The sequence below is a fragment of the Tenrec ecaudatus genome, chromosome 2 (genome assembly GCF_050624435.1).
Source record: "Tenrec ecaudatus isolate mTenEca1 chromosome 2, mTenEca1.hap1, whole genome shotgun sequence".
Lineage (NCBI taxonomy): Eukaryota > Metazoa > Chordata > Mammalia > Afrosoricida > Tenrecidae > Tenrec > Tenrec ecaudatus.
In genome coordinates, this window is record NC_134531.1 from 74,483,969 (window position 1) to 74,506,279 (window position 22,311).

At 37.9% G+C, this 22,311-nt stretch overlaps 1 protein-coding gene and 1 pseudogene across 1 annotated transcript in view; one reads left to right on the top strand and one right to left on the bottom strand.

Annotated features, from left to right (window-relative positions):
- Nucleotides 1-22,311, bottom strand: part of TBCA (tubulin folding cofactor A) — an 88,147-nt gene that overhangs the window by 52,869 nt on the left and 12,967 nt on the right. The window lies entirely within an intron of this gene.
- On the top strand, nucleotides 8,865-11,536 carry LOC142438797 (large ribosomal subunit protein uL23-like; annotated as a pseudogene).

A 22,311-nucleotide genomic window follows, 5' to 3' on the forward strand; every position in this document is an offset into this window, starting at 1 on the left:
TCTTTAACTGCATTCTAAAGATTTAAGACGTAAAGGCATACTTCTCTTATGCCTATATTATAGCAATTCAAGGTAAGTCAGATAAGATGTTGAATATTTCGAGGTTTCAAATTAAAATAATCTGCTATCACTTGAAGTCTTAGTTACATATTTCTAGTGTTTTAAAAATACCCTGAAGCTAACAAACCTGCTGATAAAAAATAATTAGTGCAAATTTTAACATCAAAATAAACAATGCCAGACGAAATCTTTTAAGCTTTTAAAATTAACAAGTGTGTTAAAACCAAAAGAAAATTAAAAGAAAAACCAAAAGAAAATTAACAGGTTTCCCAATTTCCAGGCCTGAGTTCTTGCTCCTTGAAACCTTGTGGCAGAAGGGGCGGCTGAGATTACAATAATAATCATGTATGTGTATACACACACACACACACACACACACACACATTTACACAGAAATTCTGATGAAGCCAAGTTTTGCTAGGGCTGTTATTTTCTACTTTCAAGAGTTATGGGAGCAGCAGAGCAGAATCAAACCCAAAACTAAACTCACTGCCATCAAGTCATGTCCGACCTGCATATAGGGCAACGTAGAACAACCGCTGTGAGTTTCTGAAAGTGCAGCTCTTTACTGAGGCTGAATATCTCCTCTTTCTCTGATTTTCAAACTGCGGACCATGATGTTTGTAGCCCAACAAGTAACCTACTATACCACCAGAGAAAAAGCAATTTTGTTGGTTTTTCAAAGTCCCTCCTTGGTTTTGTTTGCAATTTATAGGAAAACTGTATAAATGAAAAATTTTGGTTCTCTTTCCCCAGATTAGGAAAACATAAAAAGGCAGGAAAATAAAAAACAAAAACAATGATATAGCAGCTTTCAGAAAATACAATTACTATCACCCCAATACATACATGTCTGTCTAAACGGCCACTGAAACATTAGTTTGTAAGTTCATTATAACAAAATAGTAACAAACAAATCTATCTGAAGAAGGACAGCCAGGGGAAAAAAGAAGTACAGCCAGAATGAATGCTTCTTAGAGGCAAGGCACTGGAAAGACTTCTCAGGTAAAGGGCCTGAGAAGGACATCATGCTTGGTAGAGGGGCAGCAAAACCACACAGCAGCCCTGAGCATGGTGGATTGACATAGTAGCTGCAACAATGGGCTCAAGCAGATAGGAAGTTGTGAGGACCAGGAGATGTTTTGCTCTATTGTGTAGTGTACAGTGTTGCTATGATTTGGAAATGACTCAAAGGAAACTAGTAAGAGCAACTTAAAAAGAAAAAGGAAAAACGAACTCACTGCCATTGCGTCGATTTCCGAGACTTGTAATTCTTTACTAGAATAGAAAGCCTCATCTTTCTTCCATAGAGCAGTTGTAGTTTCGAACTGCTAACCTTATGTCTAGCAGCCCAACTCCTAACTACCATGCCTTCAAGCAACTTCAAATATTTAGGTAGCAAAGACAGTACTATATTTACGCAGACAGTATAATGCAAGCTAAGAGTGGACCATTCAAGTAAAGCTAAGGAAAGGGCGGTAGAGTTGGTGCTGGACTACTTGGTGTCAACTTTATGGTTTGAATTCACTCAAACAACAGTCTGATCTACTTCCATAGGATTTGTTGTTGCTGCTATGTCGTTGAGTTGATTCTGACTGGATTCTGTACAACAGAAAAAACCACAGATTAAAATCATTAAAAACCCTAAGGAGTGTTCTTCTCCTGTGGCAGAACTGACTCAACAGCAATGGTGTTAATCAAGTAAAGCTGCTAGTTTCCAAGATTTTTGGAGAGAAAGGTTGAAGAAAAATTACTGAGCCAAGAAGACCATGCTTCTACTACAAATATTTTAAAAATATGAAAGAAGAGATTACAAATGTTACCAATGTTTTTATTAGAATAATATATTCAATACTTTAGAGCAAAATATTTACTACTCAAAATACAGGTTAACATGTACCTTTACATTATTGAAATAGAACAATTAAAAGCATCCCCTCCTACCCCCTAATCCTGGGGGGTAGGGGGATGACAGAAACTCAGAAGAGACAAAATGGGTTCAAAATCCATACTGCTGAAGCATATACGTAAGATTTACAAGTGGGACCTTCCAGCTGTCATGCAGAAAAAGTTGTTTTTAATGTCAAATTCTATACATTTGTCTACCCGACTAGGAAAGGGGAACCACTGCTACACCAGCATGCTGGAAAGTGGAGCACTACTGAAAGCCTAGTTCTTGGAGTAACGTGGACATTTTGGAGCCATCTCATGAAGAGTGTACAGAGCTCAACAACTTGATAATCCTGAAAGACATCTCATCTTATTTATAATACAGGACAGTGACTAACCTATATGCGTGTAAAGCTTAACTAGTGTTCACCTGTTCTGCTGAACAAACTATGAAAACTTTAGTCTTCAATTGTTTTAATATCCTAAAATAGACACCACGTCAAGTTTTCTGCAGGGTTGCACTGAAAACGCTTTCCTTCTTTGGCCAGTTAACCAAAGTCCAGGTTCTGATTCTCTGACTCAAAATGTATTTTCTTATCTTACCATGAGTGGACTCACCTCCTATTTAATCAAGTTCAGGAGTCTGATATTTAACACTAGGATGCTAATTTATTAACATACATTGAGAAGCATAATTGTTATTGGCACTGGAAAAATATTTTCCATAGAGCAGCCAATTCTTTTATAACAGGAAGACTTCCTGTGCATACTTGAGTATAAGCTGACCCGAGTATCAGGTGAGGCAACTAATTTTACCACAAAAACTGCACTTAAAAAAGTGCTGAACAACTTGGCTTATAAACACGAGTATAATGCAGAACCAGTCTATCAGAAAGCGCTTGATGAGGACAAAGCAGAGAAATACAGTCTTTCATAGCGCTGACCATTTCCAGGCTTTTCTGGAGCATCAGCATTCCGAGGAGGCCAGCTAGTCTTAGTTTCTCGTGGTTTTATATACTTGGGATCTATGTAAAATTTATTTTAGAAGGGAAAAGTTCCATTGCAAAACAAAGTCAAGTTCAGAACCCACTGTTCTACCAAACAGAGGCTGGCTGGTGTTACAAACAGCACAGACAGACTAAAAGGCCCATCTCTTTTAGAAAGTAGCACTGGTGTTTGCCCTGGGCTTTGTCTTGTTTTGTGCTTTCCCTGTTGAGCAGCTGTCCGTCCTGCTAACACAGTGGTTCTCAACCTTCCTCATGCCGTGACCCTTCAATGCAGTTCCTCATGTTGGGGTGACCCCCCAACCACAAAATTGCTTTCGTTACTACCTCATAACTGTAATTTTGCTACTGTGATGAATCGGGTGATCCCTGTGAAAGGGTTTTTTGACCCCCAAAGGGGTCACGACCCACAGGTTGTAGAAATTATCAATAATTTCTGCTCTTTGTAGAAATTATCAATGGTTAATAGGACCCATTCCTCCTTTAAGACATATCTGTCTATATATATTCTAATCTGCAAGTGTAGATTTTATTCTCTAAGATAAAATCTTGATTTCTAATTTTGTGAGTAATCATTTAAATGTATATTCATGTACTGATGATGCCACCACACTCAGCTAGTCCACTCCGACTCAGAGGCCTCATTTAGGAAGAGAGCTGCTCCTATAGGTTTCAGAGACTATAATCTTTATGCGAATAGACCAGGGGTCCTCCAACTTTTCAAACAAGGGACCAGTTCACTGTCCCTCAGACCCGTGGGAGGGCCGGATTATAGTTAAAAAAAAAAAAACTATGAACAAATTCCAATGCACCTATCTTATTTGAAGTAAAAAAAAAAAACAAATGGGGCAAAAACACCCGGCAGGCCAGATAAATGTCCTGAGTGGGCCGCATGTGGCCTGGGGGCCGCAGTTTGAGGAAGCCTGGAATAGACTGTTTTCTGTTCGATAAAGCCACTGCTGGGTTTAAACCTCGGATCTCTTGGTTAGTAACAAGCACTCATCCATTATGGCACCAAGGATCCTCAAATACTACCAGTAAAATATGTAAATGTTTGCAGTCAGAATGACTACAGTGTGTGTATTTATGTGTTTTCAGTAAAACCTGACAAGCAGGACATTCAGAAAGACTTCATTCTTATGACTACAGAAGTTAAGTTATTATTATACTGGGCTGAAGAGTGTCCCTTACAATTCATGTCAATCTGGAATCTTAATTGAAAAGAGGATCTTTGCAGACATAATTAGTTAAGATGAGGTTATACTGAATTCAGGTGGCCGCTCACTGCAATGACTTGTTTTTAATAAAGGAAAGAGGGGGAAAGCCACACGAAGTGGTAGAGATTGGCATTATGCTGCCACAGACTAAGAAATGCTGAGGATTGCAGGTAACTGTTACAAGCCAGGACAAGGACGCAGATTTTCTGAGTCAGACTGCAGAGGGAGGATGCCTCTCCCAACACTTTGTTTTCAGATCTCGCCTCCAGAACTTAGGAGAGAGTAATGAGGGTGCTGTAAGCACTAGCGAGTGGTCATGTGACAGCAACCCTCAGAAACGGGCACAGATACTACCGTAAGTGCAATTGCTTTCTACAGAAGTATTTGTGAAACAGTTCTTTAAAAGACTTGAATTCAAGTGACCTGTTATTACTTTGGAGGATAACAAAAAAGAAACAATTTCCAGGTCTGCAAGCTTATAGCATTGTTTCATATTTTCTCTTCTACCCTACTTCCATCATTTATCACCTACCAAGTAGCAGGCAATGGACAAGATAAACCTGGTGGTTTCAGTCTAGTCTCACTCAAGCTGTGAAACTTGTATCAACGTATATAATCTTACATTAGATATTTTTAATGACTATATAATGTTTCTGGGAGAAAGATGGGGTATTCTACCCCCATAAACAGTGTCAGTCTCCGAAACTCGCAGGGGAAGTTCCACCCTGTCCCACAGGCATCGATCTGATGGCAGTGAGTTTTAGTTTTATATGTTTCAGGAAGCCCTGGTGGTGTAGTAGGTAAGCACTCAGTTGCGATCCAAAAGATTGATAGTTAGAACCTATCAGCAATTTGCTCCTATAGAGATTACAGCTAAGGACAGCCTATGGAGAAGTTCTACTCTCATAGAATTGCTAAAAAATGGAATTGACTAGATGGCACAAAACAAAAAAATAACATTTCATTAATTGTATGTCACATATTTTATTTAAGCAACAGCCCATCAATGGACATTTGAAATATTCCTAAGAGGTATGAAAAAAATCAAACTATCTTAATTCATTTTACATGAACTTTCTGAAGCCCTCTGACACATATTATGTCCTTGCCAACATAGATGAAAAATTGGCATGACATATCTAGGTCAAATGTTATGAACATTTTACTTATTCATACATACTGTCAAAGCGTTCTCCACAAAGGTTGAACAAGTCCATATTCCTACAGTGTGAAAGCACGTTCACTTCCTTGTCACCAACCCTGAGTATTCTTAGTATTTTCACGCTCACCAATCTAAAATCAAAAATAGCGAACCCACTGTCATAGAGCTCATTCTGACTCACAGTGACCCTGTAGGGCAGTTCCTATGGCTGTAAATCTTCTCAGAAGTAGATGGCCACATCTTCCTGGGCAGTACTGGAGACCAATGATATCCTTGATTTTCTTATTTGCAATTTTTAATTATTTTTGTTGTGTATCTCATTAATATCAACATGTCCTGACCATAATATGACAGCAGAACTGCCCGGTCAGGGCTTCTTTCCACAAACCTTTCTTCAGCAGCTGAATGCTCTGACCGATGAGCAACCAGGCCTCTTTCTTTGATTATAGGGACAATAATATAGTTGTTGGGAACAGAGTTGCTATAATTTGAATCCTGAATCATACGTTTATAACATTTGTCTTTAGATGTTTAATTTTTACTTCTTTTCTTCCATGGTTGGTCTGCTTCCCTAAAGAAATTTTATTTTATACTGCTTATAAAGTCTCTGCTTTAATATTTATGGTAGGTATTGCTGAGAGTATGGATAATTTAATGTAATCTTTTCTTCTCAAAATAATAAAAATGAAAACTTCTTTCTAACTAGCAAGTTAGAATACCACTAAAAACATCTTCTAGAAATACAGCTTCTCTACAAAGAATGAATATAGAATTCTGTATTAGTCTAGGTACTTTAGAGAAACAAATCCACAGAAACTCAAAAGTATGAATTTTATATAAAGGTTAAGTGCGCATCAAGAAAACATTCCAACCCAGTGCTGCCCAAGCCCACAAGTCCAACATTACCCATTAACCCGTATGTCCAGCACCAGTCCACAGTCCTCCTCCATCTCACAAAACAAATACTATGATGCAGACTGCAGGGGTCTCCACACAGCTGCTCCAGCACCCAGGGCTGCATCGGGGTAGGTCCATGTGGCTTCTTCTTGGGGATGTCTTCAAGAAAGTGAGCCTTGCCAGCTGAAGCAGGGAACTGCTAAGGCAGCTGCACCCTGGTGCGACCATCACAAAGCAAGAGACCCAAGAACAAGAAAGGCGAGGCTCACTGACTGAACCATTTATCCCTCAGCCCTTCAATTAACTCCACATGGGTTTATTGGCCAGGTTGGCACAGTAAACTACCTCAATCCACCCCTTGCCAACCTGGCACCTGTACATAATTCTTTAGCTTCATGAATGCAATTAAGTAACACCTACACCTTATTCCTATAATCCTGTGACTATGTTCCCCCACCTATGAAAGTTTGTAAACCAACCACTTTATGACTTTATCCCCCCAATTTTTAATATCCAATTTAGATTCTTATTCCAGAATTTCTCAGTCTTAAAAGGATTCTCTAACAACAAATCTCAACATGGAAAAATAATCATCTCTTAGATTATTTATTTATTATTGAGATTGGAACATGCCAATTTAGCAACAGAACACTTTCAATGAATTTAATCTGGTCTATTTTTTCCTCAAGGAAATTAACTTTTTAAAGAAATTATTGTGCTTTTTGTATATTGCTATACCTCACCACTACAGTTGTTTTCAGTTCTCTGCTCTACTTGTGGTACAAATTTAGTATCTCTTGTGAATTATTTTGTGTGTGTACAAGCTTTCTTTTAAGTATTAAGTATAACAAACGTAACACCAATGGCAGACCACTACTCAGTTCAATAACTGCTAGTTTTTAATTTGTACTCATAACTAAAATTTATTATAAATCTCCTAAAATAGCTTACCTATTTTAGTGAAAATTAGATATTAGTTTCTCTTCTATTGAATATAATTTTACAATTCTAATCTATTCAAAAGCTGACACAATGAAAACATTTAACTTGCTGATTGTTTAAAAGTTATTTAACTTTTCCTGATCCTGTAGTGGTTATATCTTGGTCTAACTACAAGGTCAGCAGTTCAAAACCACCAGTTGCTCTTAGGGCAAAAGATGTGGCTTTCAACTCCTGTGAAGAGTTGCCATCTCAGAAAGTCACAGAGTACAGTTCGACCCTGACCTGCAGGGTGCCGAGTTGGCACCAACTCCATGGCAGTGCACTTAAAAAAAGTTTTTCTCTCTTCCAAATATCCATATGCTTATTTGTGCATGCTTTTAGGATTTTTTTGGGGGGGGGGGATATACTTTACATACATTCTGAATGCTGCAGTTGTTAGCAAACATGTGGCCAATAATGTACTTCCTATTCATGCCATTTACCAGTTGCCAGCGTGTCAAGTCTGACTCACTGCAACCCATGTTTGTCAGAATAGAACTGAGCTTCATAGGAGTTTCAATGGCTGATTTTTTTAAAAAAGAAAAAAGATTCCCAGGTCTTTCTTCTACAGCATTTCTGGATGGACTAAGCAAAACAGCAATAAGCTTCACACTCCTGCTGTCTCTGAAAATAGGTCCTTGTGTTGTAACTGACTCACTGGCAGTGAGTTTGGTTTGGGTTTGCATATAATTCAAAGAATCACATAAATAATCCTGAACATTCTACTCAGGTGGATATCTCACCCTCAAAGGGTTGCCCACCATAAAGCCATTCTGTAGACTGCAAGAAGGTCCCACCCTCAATGTTTTTCTTCCATTTTTTTCTGCAAAAATAGTTAGAAAAACTCACTAAATTAAAAATTATTATACCATCAGTAGCAGAAAATGAGAAAGAAAAAGGAGACAATGGTTGCTGTAAGACATCAAACAAATAATAATTTATAAATTATCAAGGGTTCATGAGGGAGGGAGGGCAAAAAATGAGGAGCTAATACCAAGAGCTAAAGTAGAAAGAAAATGTTTTGAAAATGATGGCAACAAATGTACAAATGTGCTTGACACAATGTATATATGTACATATTATAAGAGCTGTATAAATAAAATGATTTTTAAAAATAAATAAAAATAACTGTATATGTCACAAAAAATAAAATAAAAGAAAGAGGCTCCATAAGACTAGGCATCGTTTCTCCTCACTGGGGTCTGAAAGCACTGCGATGAAATACTAGGGGGTACCCAAAGAAGACCGGGGGGGGGGGCGGGGGGGGGGGAAAAGCTCCGCTGAGCAGAGCTTTTGTAGTATGTATTTTTCCTGCTGGGCAAGTGTTGAGCAGCTCACTCTGAGTTAGTGCATGCGGTGGAATTACCTGGAAAGGTTCTCTCTGGTCACAGTGAATTTTTCATCGAAGCAGTTTCACTCGAACCTCATTTTTTTGTGATGGCTGATTTAAGAGAACAGCACGTGGCTGTGAACTTTTGTTTCCTGCTCGGAAAAATGCCCCAGAATGCCCATTGTGATGTTGAATAAAGATTACCAGGACAGCACTATGGGGGAAAAAAAATCAAGTGAAGAGTGGTTTTCTCATTTCAACAAAGTGAAATGTCGATTGATGAAAAACCTCGTTCTGGACGTCCATCAACTGCACAGATGAAAATGTTGACAAAATATGTGCACTTGTACTCAAAGACTGAGAACAGACCACTGAAGAAACGGGGAAGTTACCTGGACTATCTTGGAGCTCAGGTCAGTGAATTTTAGTGGAAGACTTGGGAATGAAAAGGGTGGCATGCTTCCTCCCCCCAACTACCATGATCTGAATTCTACCTCGCAGGGCTGGATAGGGCAGAGGCTGTAAACTGGTACATATGAGGGCTGGAGGCACAGGGAATTCAGGGTGGACGATACCTTCAGGACCAAGGGGGTGAGGGGGTGATGCTGTGAGAGTGGAGGGAGAGTGGGTTGGAAAGGGGGAACTGATTACAAGGATCCACATGAGACCTCCTCCCTGGGAGATGGACCGCAGAGAAGGGGGGGGAGGGAGACTCCGGATAGGGCAAGATATGACAAAATAACTATGTATAAATTACCAAGGGCACATGAGGGAGGGGGGAGCGGGGAGGGAGGGGGGAAAAAAGAGGACCTGATGCAAAGGGCTTAAGTGGAGAGCAAATGCTTTGAGAATGATTGGGGCAGGGAATGTGCAGATGTGCTTTATACAAATGACGTATGTATATGTATGGATTGTGATAAGAGTTGTATGAGCCTCTAATAAAATGTAAAAAAAGAGGAGAAAAAAAAAGAAAATGATTAGGGAAAAGAATGTACAGAGGTGCTTTATACAATTGATGTATGTATATGTAAGGAATGTGATAAGAGTTGTATGAGCCCCTAATAAAATGTTTTTTAAAAAATAAGAAAAAAAAAGAAAAGGGTGGCTGTGAAATCTGTGCCTTGGGTTCTGATTGACCAGGAAAAAGAGTGTCAACTAGAAACAAGCTATGTTTTCTAAGAACAGCTCTGAAGAGACCAGACTTTTTCCCCCAAGGTCATTACTAGTGATGAGACATGGTACTATTCTTACGAGCCCGAAACCAAACATCACTCAAGATAGTGGAAGATGCCAGGTCACGATGGTTCTTAAGACTGAAAGTATGACTCAAAGCTTTTTTTTTAAACCAGGAAGAAGAAAACTGAGAAGCTGGAATGAGCAGGTACAGAATTCTGACTCTTCCCACATGAACACCAAGAAAAACAACTAGAAATGTGTACTCAACTCTACAAGAACTCTGAAAGATAAGCAAGGAGCCACAGACTGAAACAATTTAACAAAAAAAGTTTCAAAAAAGAAGAATGAACACCATAAGATATAAAAATCTTTTCTTTCACTGTGCCCACCCTTAAGCCTCCCCCTGTGGCAGGTGATCTCTCTAAAAAGGCACTGCAGCAGCTGCCATAGTCTCAGTCGGTTGCCAGCTCTCCAGTGCAGAGTACACAGTGCACGGTGTATGTTCTGACCACTCACTCAGGTGGGTGTGCGGGATCAGAGCCCTCATAAACAAGTGAGAGGGCAGTGAGTACTGACAAATGCCGGTGCCCACCTGATGCTGCACAGACCATGTGTGTGTCTTCTGATTGGTTTGGGAGCCACTAAAGCACTGAAACCTCAGTCTGGACGAAATAGGAGACCTTACAAGGAGGGTAGAGAGCCATTGACAGAGTCTACAGACAGAACTTGTCTTTATTTACACTTTATTGCAGAAATTAGTGCTTTTGAGTGCATGATGTACATTGGGAAATTAAAAAAACTAACAATTGTACTATTCTTATGTCCTGACAGGGTCCTGAGGGGTGCAAGCAGTTTGCAATTGGTTGTTAACTTAAAGACTGGTGTCTTGAACCCACCCAATAGTATACTGGAAGGTCTGGTGATCTCCTCTATAAAGATTACAGTCAAAAACATCCTATGAAACAATTCTACTCTCTAACGCATGGGGCTGCCATGAATCAAAATAGACTTGACAGTAAGACGTTTGGTTCATTTTTAATGTCCCTGCTTCAACAACAAAAAAACCACAATACATACAAGGAAATGAGAAATGATGGCCCATTTAAAAGATGAAGGTAAAGAAGCTGTCTCCATGAAAACACAGATAATGAACAAATTGAAAAATATAATACAATATTTTTAAAGCTCAAATAACTAAAGGAAAACAGAAAACAATGCATGAACAAAATATGAACATAGAGCTGAAAAGCAATATGGTAAAACTACTGAACACACTTAATGGAAATGTGAAACGCCATCATGCAAACCAGAAAGAGATGAAATGGGACAGAAATAATATTTGAAAAAGAAATGGGCCCAAGGTGAAGAAGGAAGCACCTACCCCTCCCAAAACGGAAGCCAAAGCAAAGGCTTTAACAACAGCCAAGAAAGCCGTGCTAAAAGGCGTCCAGAGCCACAAAACAAAGAAGATCCAAACGTCACTCACCTTCCAGCAGCCCAAGACCCTGAGATTAGGAAGGCAGCCCAAATACCCTTGGAAGAGGGCCCCCAGGAGAAATAAGCTGGACCATTATGCCATCAAGTTCCCCTTGACCACGGAGTTTGCCATGAAGAAGATTGAAGATAACAACACACTTGTGTTCACTGTGGATGTCAAAGCCAACGAACACCAGATAAACAGGCTGTGAAGAAGCTCTATGACATTGATGTGACCAAGGTCAACACCTTGATCAGGCCTGATGGTGGGAAGAAGGCGTGTGTTCGGCTAGCTCCTGACTATGACCCTTTAGATGTTGCCAACAAAATTGGAATCATCTAAATTGAGCCCAGCTCGCTACTGCTAAATATAAACTTTTTTTTCTGGTGAAGAACTAGAGTTTCTTTTAGGCTTTTGGTTTGTACTAAATTTGTGTGCCTGTGCATGTGTACATGTGTGCACACACACCTATGTGTGCATGCCGTGCAGTTTGTCACTCTGAATTGTCTCTACTGTGAGCAGACATTCACAATTGACAGATGGCCTTCTGCTGTTGGCACCTAGGCTGGATGTGACTATGCCACTTGGGCAGAGATGTCCGGCTGAGCTCGGCTGGCAGCCTGTGTCCGTGAACCACAGGAGTGGCGTGGTTAGACTCCACAGCCTCTCTGGACCTTGACCTGGCTGAAGTTTCTAGCTCAGAAACTTCTACAAGAGCCCCACAAGCTGGGATGGGTTGGGCAGTCTTGGCCAAAACTTTTCAACAAAAGAAATGGTAGAAAATGGACATGGACCTACGTATTCAAAAAGCACAATGAACTTCAAGTTGGGTAAAAGCATAGAATACACCAGATTACACTATAACTAAGCTCTCAAAAATAAAACGCCACAGAGCAGCAAATGGGAAGCAAATTCAAAAATTCCAACTAAGGCTTGATGATTTTTAATTTTTTTTCTCTCAGAAACCTATGTGGCCTGGAGGCAGTGGATTGGGATATTTAAATTAATGAAAGAAAAAGCTGTCAACCAATAATGTCAAAACTTTCCTTCAAGAATAAGGGGAAGATTAAGCCATTCCCAGATAAACTACAGCTGAGAAAGTTTGTGAAAAGACTTAACCTACAAGAAGTGCTTTTTAGCAGTAAAGGAAAGGATATTAGACAGTACTTACGAGTCATGCACATATGGGAAAGCTCTTCATTAAAGGTAATTTTATGGGCAAGTATGAGTTGGTAAATATGGTTAGTAATTCTAGTTATGTCCTTTATGTTCTATGACGACAAATGCACAAAATAATTACATATTTATGTAGCAGAGAAAACTGCATAAAGATGTAACAGGTGATACATGGGAAAGAGGGAAAGGAGTGGTAGAGGAAGTTTTAGGTCACATACCAAAATTTAGCTCTATGTTGGTGTCAATTTAAGTAAGGTTGTTTGTTAAAATGTAAGATGTTACATGTATTCATGGTAACCACAAAGAAAACAGATAGAAAAATATACCAAAAAAGGAAATCAAAATAGTTCAGTACAAAAAAATTCAGCACAACACAAACATTGGCGATAATGAAGGATATGAGAGACAAAGAATGTTTAAGACACAAAAATGCTCCCATCAAAACATGAGAAATAGCAGAATGGATGTAGAAGGGTGGCCCAATGATATGTTGTCTACAATAAAACATCTTATGCCCAAAGACACAAATAGACTGAAAGTTAAAAGATTTTCTTTTTAATTTCATACAAATAACCAATTTCATACAAATAAAATAGGAGACAATTTTCATATCAGACTAAATACACTGAGACAAAATCTGCTATACGAGACTAAGAACATAGCATTATATCATGATGAAAGGATCAATGCATCAAAAATACAACAGTTATAAATATATAAGCACCTAACATCAGAGCACTAACATGACAGAGTTAAAGGAAGAAATAAAGGTACAATATACCAAAATATATGCAATACCAAGAAGTATTCAGATAGGAACTTATATTAGTAAACATCTACCTTTAAAAGATCTCAAAGCAATAACCTAACTTTCTGAAGTGAGAGTCTATAATCAATTGATTTTTAGCAAGGATGCTAAATTCATCCAAAGGCGAAAGAATCATCTCTTTAATAAATGGTACTCTGGCAATTTGATTTTTACAGACAGAAGAATTAAGCAGGACCCGTACCTAATATTACATAGAAAAATTCATTCAAATGGGTTAAGGACCTAAATATAAGAAAATCAGAAAGCATAGGATTAATACTTCAAGATATAGATTTTTGACATTGGATTCTTCAGCTATGATAAAAGAGGAAAAAATATACTTCATCAAATTTAAACACTGTGTGCATAGAGGTCTTACTCAATGAAACGGACACAAATTACCAGTGTTCTCAGATATACATATATTATCTCACCCCTTACTGAAACATGAAAGGTTCATCTATCTATTGATTATTTTCCAGTTATCTTCATAGAACAAAATGTAGTTTGTTAGGATTATTACATGATAGAAATTTTGAAGAAAATACCCGCCGCCCCAAATATATGAATGAATGAATAAATGACTAACATCAGTGTTGAGTCCATTCTGACTTACAGTGACTCTGGGACAGAGTGGAACTACCCCTGTGGGTTTTCAAGGCTGTAATCTTTACAGAAACACACACCACAGATTCTTCCACGAGGCAGCTGTGGGTTCAAACAGCCACGTTGGTTTTTAGTGGAGTTGCTTAAGTAGTGTGCTACCACCAGCATTCCAAAAAGAAAGCACAGCATTCTTCATATATGAGCTAGTATAAGATATAATTTATTATCCTTCCTACTCAAGTCAAATAAAACATAAGCAACTGGAATAAATGTCAGGTGCTCAGGGTTCTAGTTCCAATTCTTAGCTGCTCTATAATGTGACCTTGAGCAAATTGCTTAATTTCTCGAGGTTACAGGCTCAACACTTGCAAAATGAGGGATGTGAAGTAGATGACCCTTAGGGTGTGGTCCAGCTCCAAAAAGATGGAAGAAACACATTCACTTTATTAAGAGAGAAAATTAAATTTTCAGCATAGAATGATTAATTTTTCTTTTTATTTACAAAGGTGATAAGTGATACTCTGAGACTGGCCCTAAAGAGCTTAAATGTTGGATTTTTCAGGACAATAAATCTAACATTTTAAGTTTAACTATCAATTGTCACTCCCTTTACTAACATATTTTTAGTCTGTAGGTCTCAAAAGTTGCTGTAAAATTTCATTTCTTTGTAATTCATGATATAATTCATCCCAGTCTGGTGTTTCATCAATTTAACAGTCATAATTGCTTTATTATCTGTTCTGGTGCAGTGGTAAAGCCTCTGAACATTTCTTTTACCTTACCAACAAGAAAACCCCATACATCTCAGCCTTAAGAATATTACCTCTACTTCTTGGATGAGCAGTGGCACAAAGAACTTAAGCTCTCTGGAAAGTCAATATAATCTATCACTATTTAACTGTTTGTCAATGTTTATGCCTGTCTCAACTCAATTTAATGGGGCTTTTTATTGTTATTTTCCACCGTGAAATTTTGACGACACCTAAATGTTACTAATTCCCTTTTAAGTTTAGCACATATTCTGCCATATTACTTAGTTGGGAGAGCTATTGCCACAGAGCAAATGCATGGCTTTTAGATTGAAGACAACTAACTTGGATAGGTTCAAATCTTGGCTTTAACCTTTTGATTTTAAGCAAGCTTTTGCCCAGGTCTCTACTTTCTCATGAAAAACAAACATACATCATACGGCAAACAACCATACAGCATCATCACTCACTGCTATCAGGTCAATTCTGATTTACAGCAACCCTTTAGGGAAGAGTAAAACAGACCTTTGGGGTTTCCAAGTTCTATATCTTTACAGGAGTAGAAAGCCGGGTTTTCCTCCCACACAGCATCATAAGTATAAAGTCAATGCTGTCTAGTTCTTGGTCCAATGCTGCATACACAGTTTGTATTTAGTTACCCTAGGCATTTCCTCTTCCTACCAATTGGCCCTCTTTGGTTCTGATTCTTTGTCCTTGTTGAGCTGGCCAGTTAAAACATATGTGCGTGTGTGTGTGTGTGTGTGTGTGCGTGCGTGTGTGTGTTTGTGAGTGAGAGAGACAGAGATGAAAAATTCTATCCATTATCTTTCAATTCTATTTTCCATGACCTTTTGAAGCCCCTGGTAGATTTATATCATAAACTAGTTCTACAGGAGTGAGAACTGCATCAACAGGAACTGGCTTCTTAGGGTTTCCACACTGCTGGTTGTAACCCATTAGTCAGAGCTGTAATTCATGACTCATCAATTTAGTGGAATGTCATCAGCATTGTTTTAATGGAATAGCAAAGAATGGAATAGAAAGTATCACAATGTATCATAGGTAGTAAAAACAAATATTTCCCTAAATTTTTGCTTCTACCTTACACACACACACACACACACACACACACATTCATGTTGGTTAAACATTGAACTGTGAACTGGGTAAAGCTGATAGTTCAAACCCACCAGCTGCTCAGTGGCAGAAAGATGAATCTGTTTGCTCCTGTAAAGTCTCACAAACCCCATATTGGATTCACAATGAGTGAGGATTGACTGGATGGCAGTGGGTTTGGCATCATGGTGTAAAATGAATTCCTTACTTTGAATCAGGCTGAAGAGTTCTACACAATCAATGCAGGTCATCTTTCGCCAAATCACCACTCCTGCCTCCACCAACAAACATCAGGAAAACATACTACTGAATCTTTAGAAAGGGGGAACCGATCACAAGGATCTCCATATAACCCCATCCCTGGGGTACCAGACAACAGAAAAGTAGGTAAAAGGGGGCATCAGACAGTGTAAGACATGACAAAATAATAATTTATAAATTATCAAGGGTTCATGAGGGAGGGGCGAGGAGGGAGGGGGAAAATGAGGAGCTGATACCAGGGGCTCAAGTAGAAAGAAAATGTTTTGAGAATGATGATGGCAACAAATGTACAAATGTGCTTGACACAATAGAGGGATGGATGCATTGTGATAAAAGTTGCATAACTAACAAGAGTATAAAGGAGAACAATACTTTGATTCTTCCTATAGAAATAAATACTATCGAGGTGTCCAGGAAGAAAAAGAATGTTTAGAAACTGATTGTGATTGCAAATGTATAATTCTGCTTTACGTGCTTGAACTATGGAATGATATATGTATTAACTCCCAATTAATAATAATTTTTTTTAATAAAGAAATACCTTTCTTTAACTATTCAAGTTCTCATGCCATATTTTCTTCCTTTGGACTTTTCCCATAAAGTTTTCAAACTCCTTTGCTTGTTTTTTAATTCACTTATTAGTTATTCTGTGCACAAGAACAAAATAAAACAACAAAGCAATAATGAAGTTGAATGCCAGGCCTTTCTCAGATTCCATCACTAATTTTAGTGTCTTAATTCTTCATATCACCTTCACTGATTCAATCTTTCAAAAACTGTATTTCAGCAAGATTTAAATTATATCCAATGAACTCGGTATTTTATTTTTAAGAGTCAAATCCTTAAAGGTCAAAATCCCCAATGTCTTCTGTATTCTAAATTGGCACAGTCTATTGCTATGAGTCAGCATTGACTCAATGGCAGTAAGTTTGGTTTTCTTTCTTTTCTTTAAAATATTAAATGTTGGACCTGGTCTGAATTTTAATTAAAGGTCTTAGAACTAGCAAACACGGTTGAAAAAGTAGAATAAATATTAATAGTTTTCACTTGTATGTCTAATAAAGGGGAAAAAGAGAAGGGTAGAGGAGAGAAGGCGTGAGAAGGTAACACTGATGGAAAGGGAAGGGAAGACACAGGAGAGGACTGACGGCAAGAGGAAGACATGATCACACACTCACTGCCACTGAATTGCTGACAACTCGCAGTGACCCTATGAAGACAGGGTAGGTAGCAACAAGCATGAAGGTTGCTTGCGTTTGAGCTATAGTCCCCAGCTACTATTTTTACTTATTCCGCCCATTACAGGACTAAGCTCCTCGAGATAAGCACAACATGCCTAATCTTTTAGTAGTCTCCAGACTCCAAGGCAGTACCTTACCTTAGTAGCTACATAAAGCAGCACTTGATTCACAGCTAAGTGACTAATCAATCAGTAGTCATAGTTGTTCAAATACTCTAATCTTCAAATGTTAAAATCTCTGTTCTGAGATAACTAGAGTGGCCCATGAGGATAGAAAGTATTTCCTGACATACATTAATACTTCAGGTGTGGATGATTAGTCAAGGGCCAAATCCAACTACAAGTCAATTTCTGTATTTTTTTTTTGGTTGCTGGATTTGATAAATATAGCAGCTTTTGAATATCAAAATTTTTCTTCAAATCTTTACTAAATATGCAATTCCCCTTGACTAGCATACTCCTGCTTTGAATGATACTGGTCCTCGTTTTTAAAGTCTTTGCTTAACTATTGCATTTCCCCTGAAGCTTTCCCTGGCTAGTGTGTATGCTCCATGTTCCACGAAACCTAGACTTAGCCTGCTCTGGCATCCTCAACTTCTCTCATTACTACCTCTTCAAACCAAAGCTGAACCTTTATTGGAAGCTAGCACTCTACTTGTGTTCTGGATCTTGGTCCCTTGCCCTGTGTTCTTTCCTCTCCATTAAAAAGTGTTTGTCCCTTTGCTGGTTTTCTTCCCAACAGCATTCAAGCACATTGAAATCTCTTTTATCTCATAGAAGCGAAAGCAAAATTGTACCCTCAGGGTACATCTGGCGCTATCTGGAGCAGTTCTGGTTGTCACAAGTGTGGGCAAATCACTTGCAACTTAACGTTTTTGCCTTTAAAATAGGAAGTACTGCAGCTATATCACATCAATACACATGATATGCTTAGCTAATGTAAGACATATATGGAAAGCTGAATAAACATCAGCATTGTTGTTCCTATGTCTTTCTTTCTATTGTTACTGTTTCCATAATAAGCGCAAGGAAACTAAAGCTAGAGGCAAGAGCAGGTGAGAAGAGAAAAAAACACAAAGGATTAGTATACAATCAATTATAAAAGTAATGCATGACTGCCTTGCCTCTTTCAGCATTTTTCTCATTGCTCACTAGTTTCAGGGCAGTATTTTATGTAGTGTTTATTAATAATTGAGAAATATACTGATCCACTCTCTTTCAATGACAGTAAGACCCTGCTCATGAAGAGCAAACAATTTTTGTTGTTCATTTGAAATCCAACAGGAATTTCAACCTTTTGAGATATCTCAAACTTGCCAATCAAGATTTGATCCACTGTTTGCTGCTAGAGGAATTTAATTTAGCTCACAAACATAAGTATAATAAGCAATGCATTCTAAATAGAATATCACTTGAGTTTTCAATTGTGTGAAAATGGTTGAAATGGCAGATGTTTTGTCATATTAACTCTACCGCAATTAAAAAGAAAAGCCCATTATGATAAAGAAGTCACTAGCCTAAACATGTGGTAGTAAGGAACATTAAGATAGTTACATCATGGTTAAAATATCATCAGTAAATTTACATTAAGCACTTACCTTAAAAGTAGGAAAATAATATTGGAAAATGAGTTTGTCTTATTTTAACTTTATAGAAAGCATCTATTCCAGGCTTTAAAAAAATCAATTAAAAAATCAATCTTTATCAAATACTAATTGTAACAAAGAGGCAGTACCCCAATTGTATCTTTCAAGTTACTTACTACCCTTTAGTCATTGACTCAACTGTCATACTTAAATCTGCCTTTCAGATGTTAACCTGGCGGTCCTAATAATAAATTTACAAACCGTGTAAGACAACCACTCAAATATCTCGCTTCATTCATTTCTTGGTTTTGAAGAGGAATTAAAAACGCTTTGCATGTAAGTTTACTAAAAAAGTAAAATCTAGACCACAGAGGTAATTACTATGCTTCTGCTTAAAAGAATTATCAAAGCCTCAATTCTGGGGGCGAAGAATGTCATCTAGTAAAATCATGCATACAACAATCATTATATCCAGTCAATATATTCTGCATCACTTATATTATGCAATCAGCTTCATCTGCAATTTTCAAGATTAAATTGTTTTAACAGGTACAAGGGAAAAGGAACACAACCCACAATTCCGGGGCTGAGAACCAGATAGATATTCTGGCATCAGCCAGACCAAATCCAATGATTCATACGTCATCAAAAACAGATGCAGATAGCACCTGTGCCCAAAGACTCCCCCCTCCACGCCCAAATATGGCTTTAAGGCCCACAGAGGGGCAGGGGGAGAAAAATATCTCGGAATTTCATCTCCCTACATAATGTCTCAAAACATGATTTAATCAACATAAAATATCAAGACCGGTATTACATCACAGAAACTTGTTTTAAAAACTCTAAACTTTTACAACAGTTAGCATTCCTCAAAAGTATTTTAGAAAACCCAGTAAGCTACAAAGATCAGATATAAGAAGTGGTTGTAACAGTTCACTAATGTATCAAAAGCTTAGTAAAGAATATAAAAGTGTTCGGCTTTCTTTAAAAGGCTAATGTCTATTAACAGCTTAAAACAGGGCACAGTAGGGGGTTAATATGTTGTTGTCTGCATCACTTTCATCAGTTTAAGTACCCATTAGTCCTTATTAGCAATGAGCTAGGAAGGTGCTATTGGTCTTTTAAAGTTGGTTGCTTTCTTTTTTCCCCCTTCTTATTCTATTTGGCTAGATGGATACTTTGCAAGGGTGTTTGGAACATGAGTTTTAATTTGTATTTTTGTTTACATTTTTACATGTTTGTATTTAGATTTGAAAAATGTTACTTTTAGGACTGTATTCAAAAGAAATCGCCCAGCAATCAGCACACCTAAGCTGTACTTAGCTTATAATTGTCAAGAACAAAAACATTACTCTCCAAAAATTCTCCAGCATGGAGAAAGCAAAATGCAACTTCTCAGGACCCCAAGTAACTCATGTGCAAGTCCGTCTGCAAATCAGATCAGGAGGCCAAACACTAAAGCAAAAGCAAGTGTAAAATGAACCTTAAGTAAAGGTGACCTGTTTATTAAAAATAATAGCAAAATCAATGGGTGTTATTTGGATATCACAAATATATTATTTAAAAATGGAAATTCAAATGGTAAAACAAAAAAATAACACGGTCAAAGAGTTTGTTGTTGTTAGTTCCCACCAAGTTGATTCTGACTCACAGCAACCCTATGTACAACAGAATGAGATACTGGTCAGTCTGCGTCACCCTGACAATTGTGCCTATGTTGCAGCGCGTTGTTGTGCAGCCACTGGACCAGACTGAACAAAATCTAAGACTTAAACTTCACATCTGTGATTTAGCATGGTATGCAGTAACAGACACTTTCCAGCTCTAGGATCTACCAGGAATTGCCGTATATACTCAAATATAAGCCAACCTGAGTATAAGCCAAGGTACCTAATTATTACTTGGGCAACCAGAAAAACTGATTGACTCCAGTAAAGCCTAGGGTAGAAAATGCAGACGCTATTGGTGAGTTTCAATAATCAAAACAAATGAAAATAAAATTACTAAAAATTGAGACATCAGTGGGGTCATGTATTTAAATATTTATTTTAAATAAAAAACATAAATAAAAGGACAAGTCATTTAACATTAGTAAACCAGCACAGTAAGTGGAAAATAGGTTCAACAAAAACAATAAGGTATCAACAATGATACCTTTCGAGTACGATTCCCTGAGCTCAATCAGCAACCAAGCTAAGATGGAAAGAGTTAAAATCCTTCAAAACTGGATTCATCATCATCGTATCCCAATGCAGAGCTTCAGCTGGTGTGAGGGCATCAGAGACGCTGTCCTCGCTGGGATACCACTGACCCGTGTATAAGCCAAACCCGTTTTTCAGCACATTTTTTGTGCTGAAAAACTTGGCTTATACATGACTATATACGGTATCTATTTTTTGCATGTATGAGAGAGTATATGTGTAGGAGAGCGAGTGAGATTGAGAGCGACTAAGGATGAAAGTCAAAAAGAAGAAAGGAAAAAGGGAGGAGAAATGTAGGAATGTATAAGTCTCTAAGGCAAAGGTTCTCAACCTGTGGGTCATGACGGTCATGACCCCTTGGGGGGGGGGTCAAAAAACTCTTTCACAGGAGTCACTTAATACATCCTGCATATCAGATATTTACTTTATGATTCATAACAGTAGTAAAATTCGTTTTGAAGTAGCAACAAAAATGTTATGGTTGGGGCACAACATGAGGAACTGCATTAAAGGGTCACACACACACAGCAGTAGGTAGGTTGAGAACCACTACTCTAAGGGGTTCTTTCTTCGCCAACTATACACTTTATTGTTTCAAGATGAAGAAAAATCTTCTACTTCTAGGTACTCACATGTGCAATGCTTCTCAAAGTGTGACACTTCTTGATATGACTGAATTATTGAATTGTACAACATGTGGATGAAGTTCTAATAAAATGTTAAGCATAAAAGAACCACGAAGAAATCAGACCGGCTTGTAAAACATACATTTCTGGATCCTGCCTTCACCTCCAGAACTAGAATCTTTGCAAGGGGTACAGCCTAGACAACTGTGATTTTTTAAAAAGTATCCAGGTGAATTCTTTTCATAATAAAGTTTATGAATTACTGTTTCAGTGTAATAGTTCTCAAACTCTTCGGTCTCAAAAGACCTTTTATATGCTTAAGAATTTCTGAGGATCTCCAAGGAGCTTTTGTTTATATGAATTCTATTTCTTAATAACCACTGGATTAAAAATTAAAATTGAGACAAATTTCAATTACTTAAAAATTTACATGCATATTTACTTGAATAAGACTTGCTTTTTTAAATTTACATTTTTGCAAATCTTTCAAATACCTGGATTAATAAAAGGTGGTGGAGTCTCCTATTTCCTCTGCACTTACTCAATATGATTTCGGATGTCTAACCTCCCACAGTGTGAGAAAATAATGCCTTTGCTAAAGCCACACATGGTGCTTGTTATAACAGCACTAGATGATGAAAACACTCTCAACTCTCATTTGGCTGATGCTCCTCAAACAAGGAAAGCTTCCTCTGCCTTTCAAGTCTTTATTTACTGCCGCCTTGAAGAAAAGTCTCTTCTTGCATAT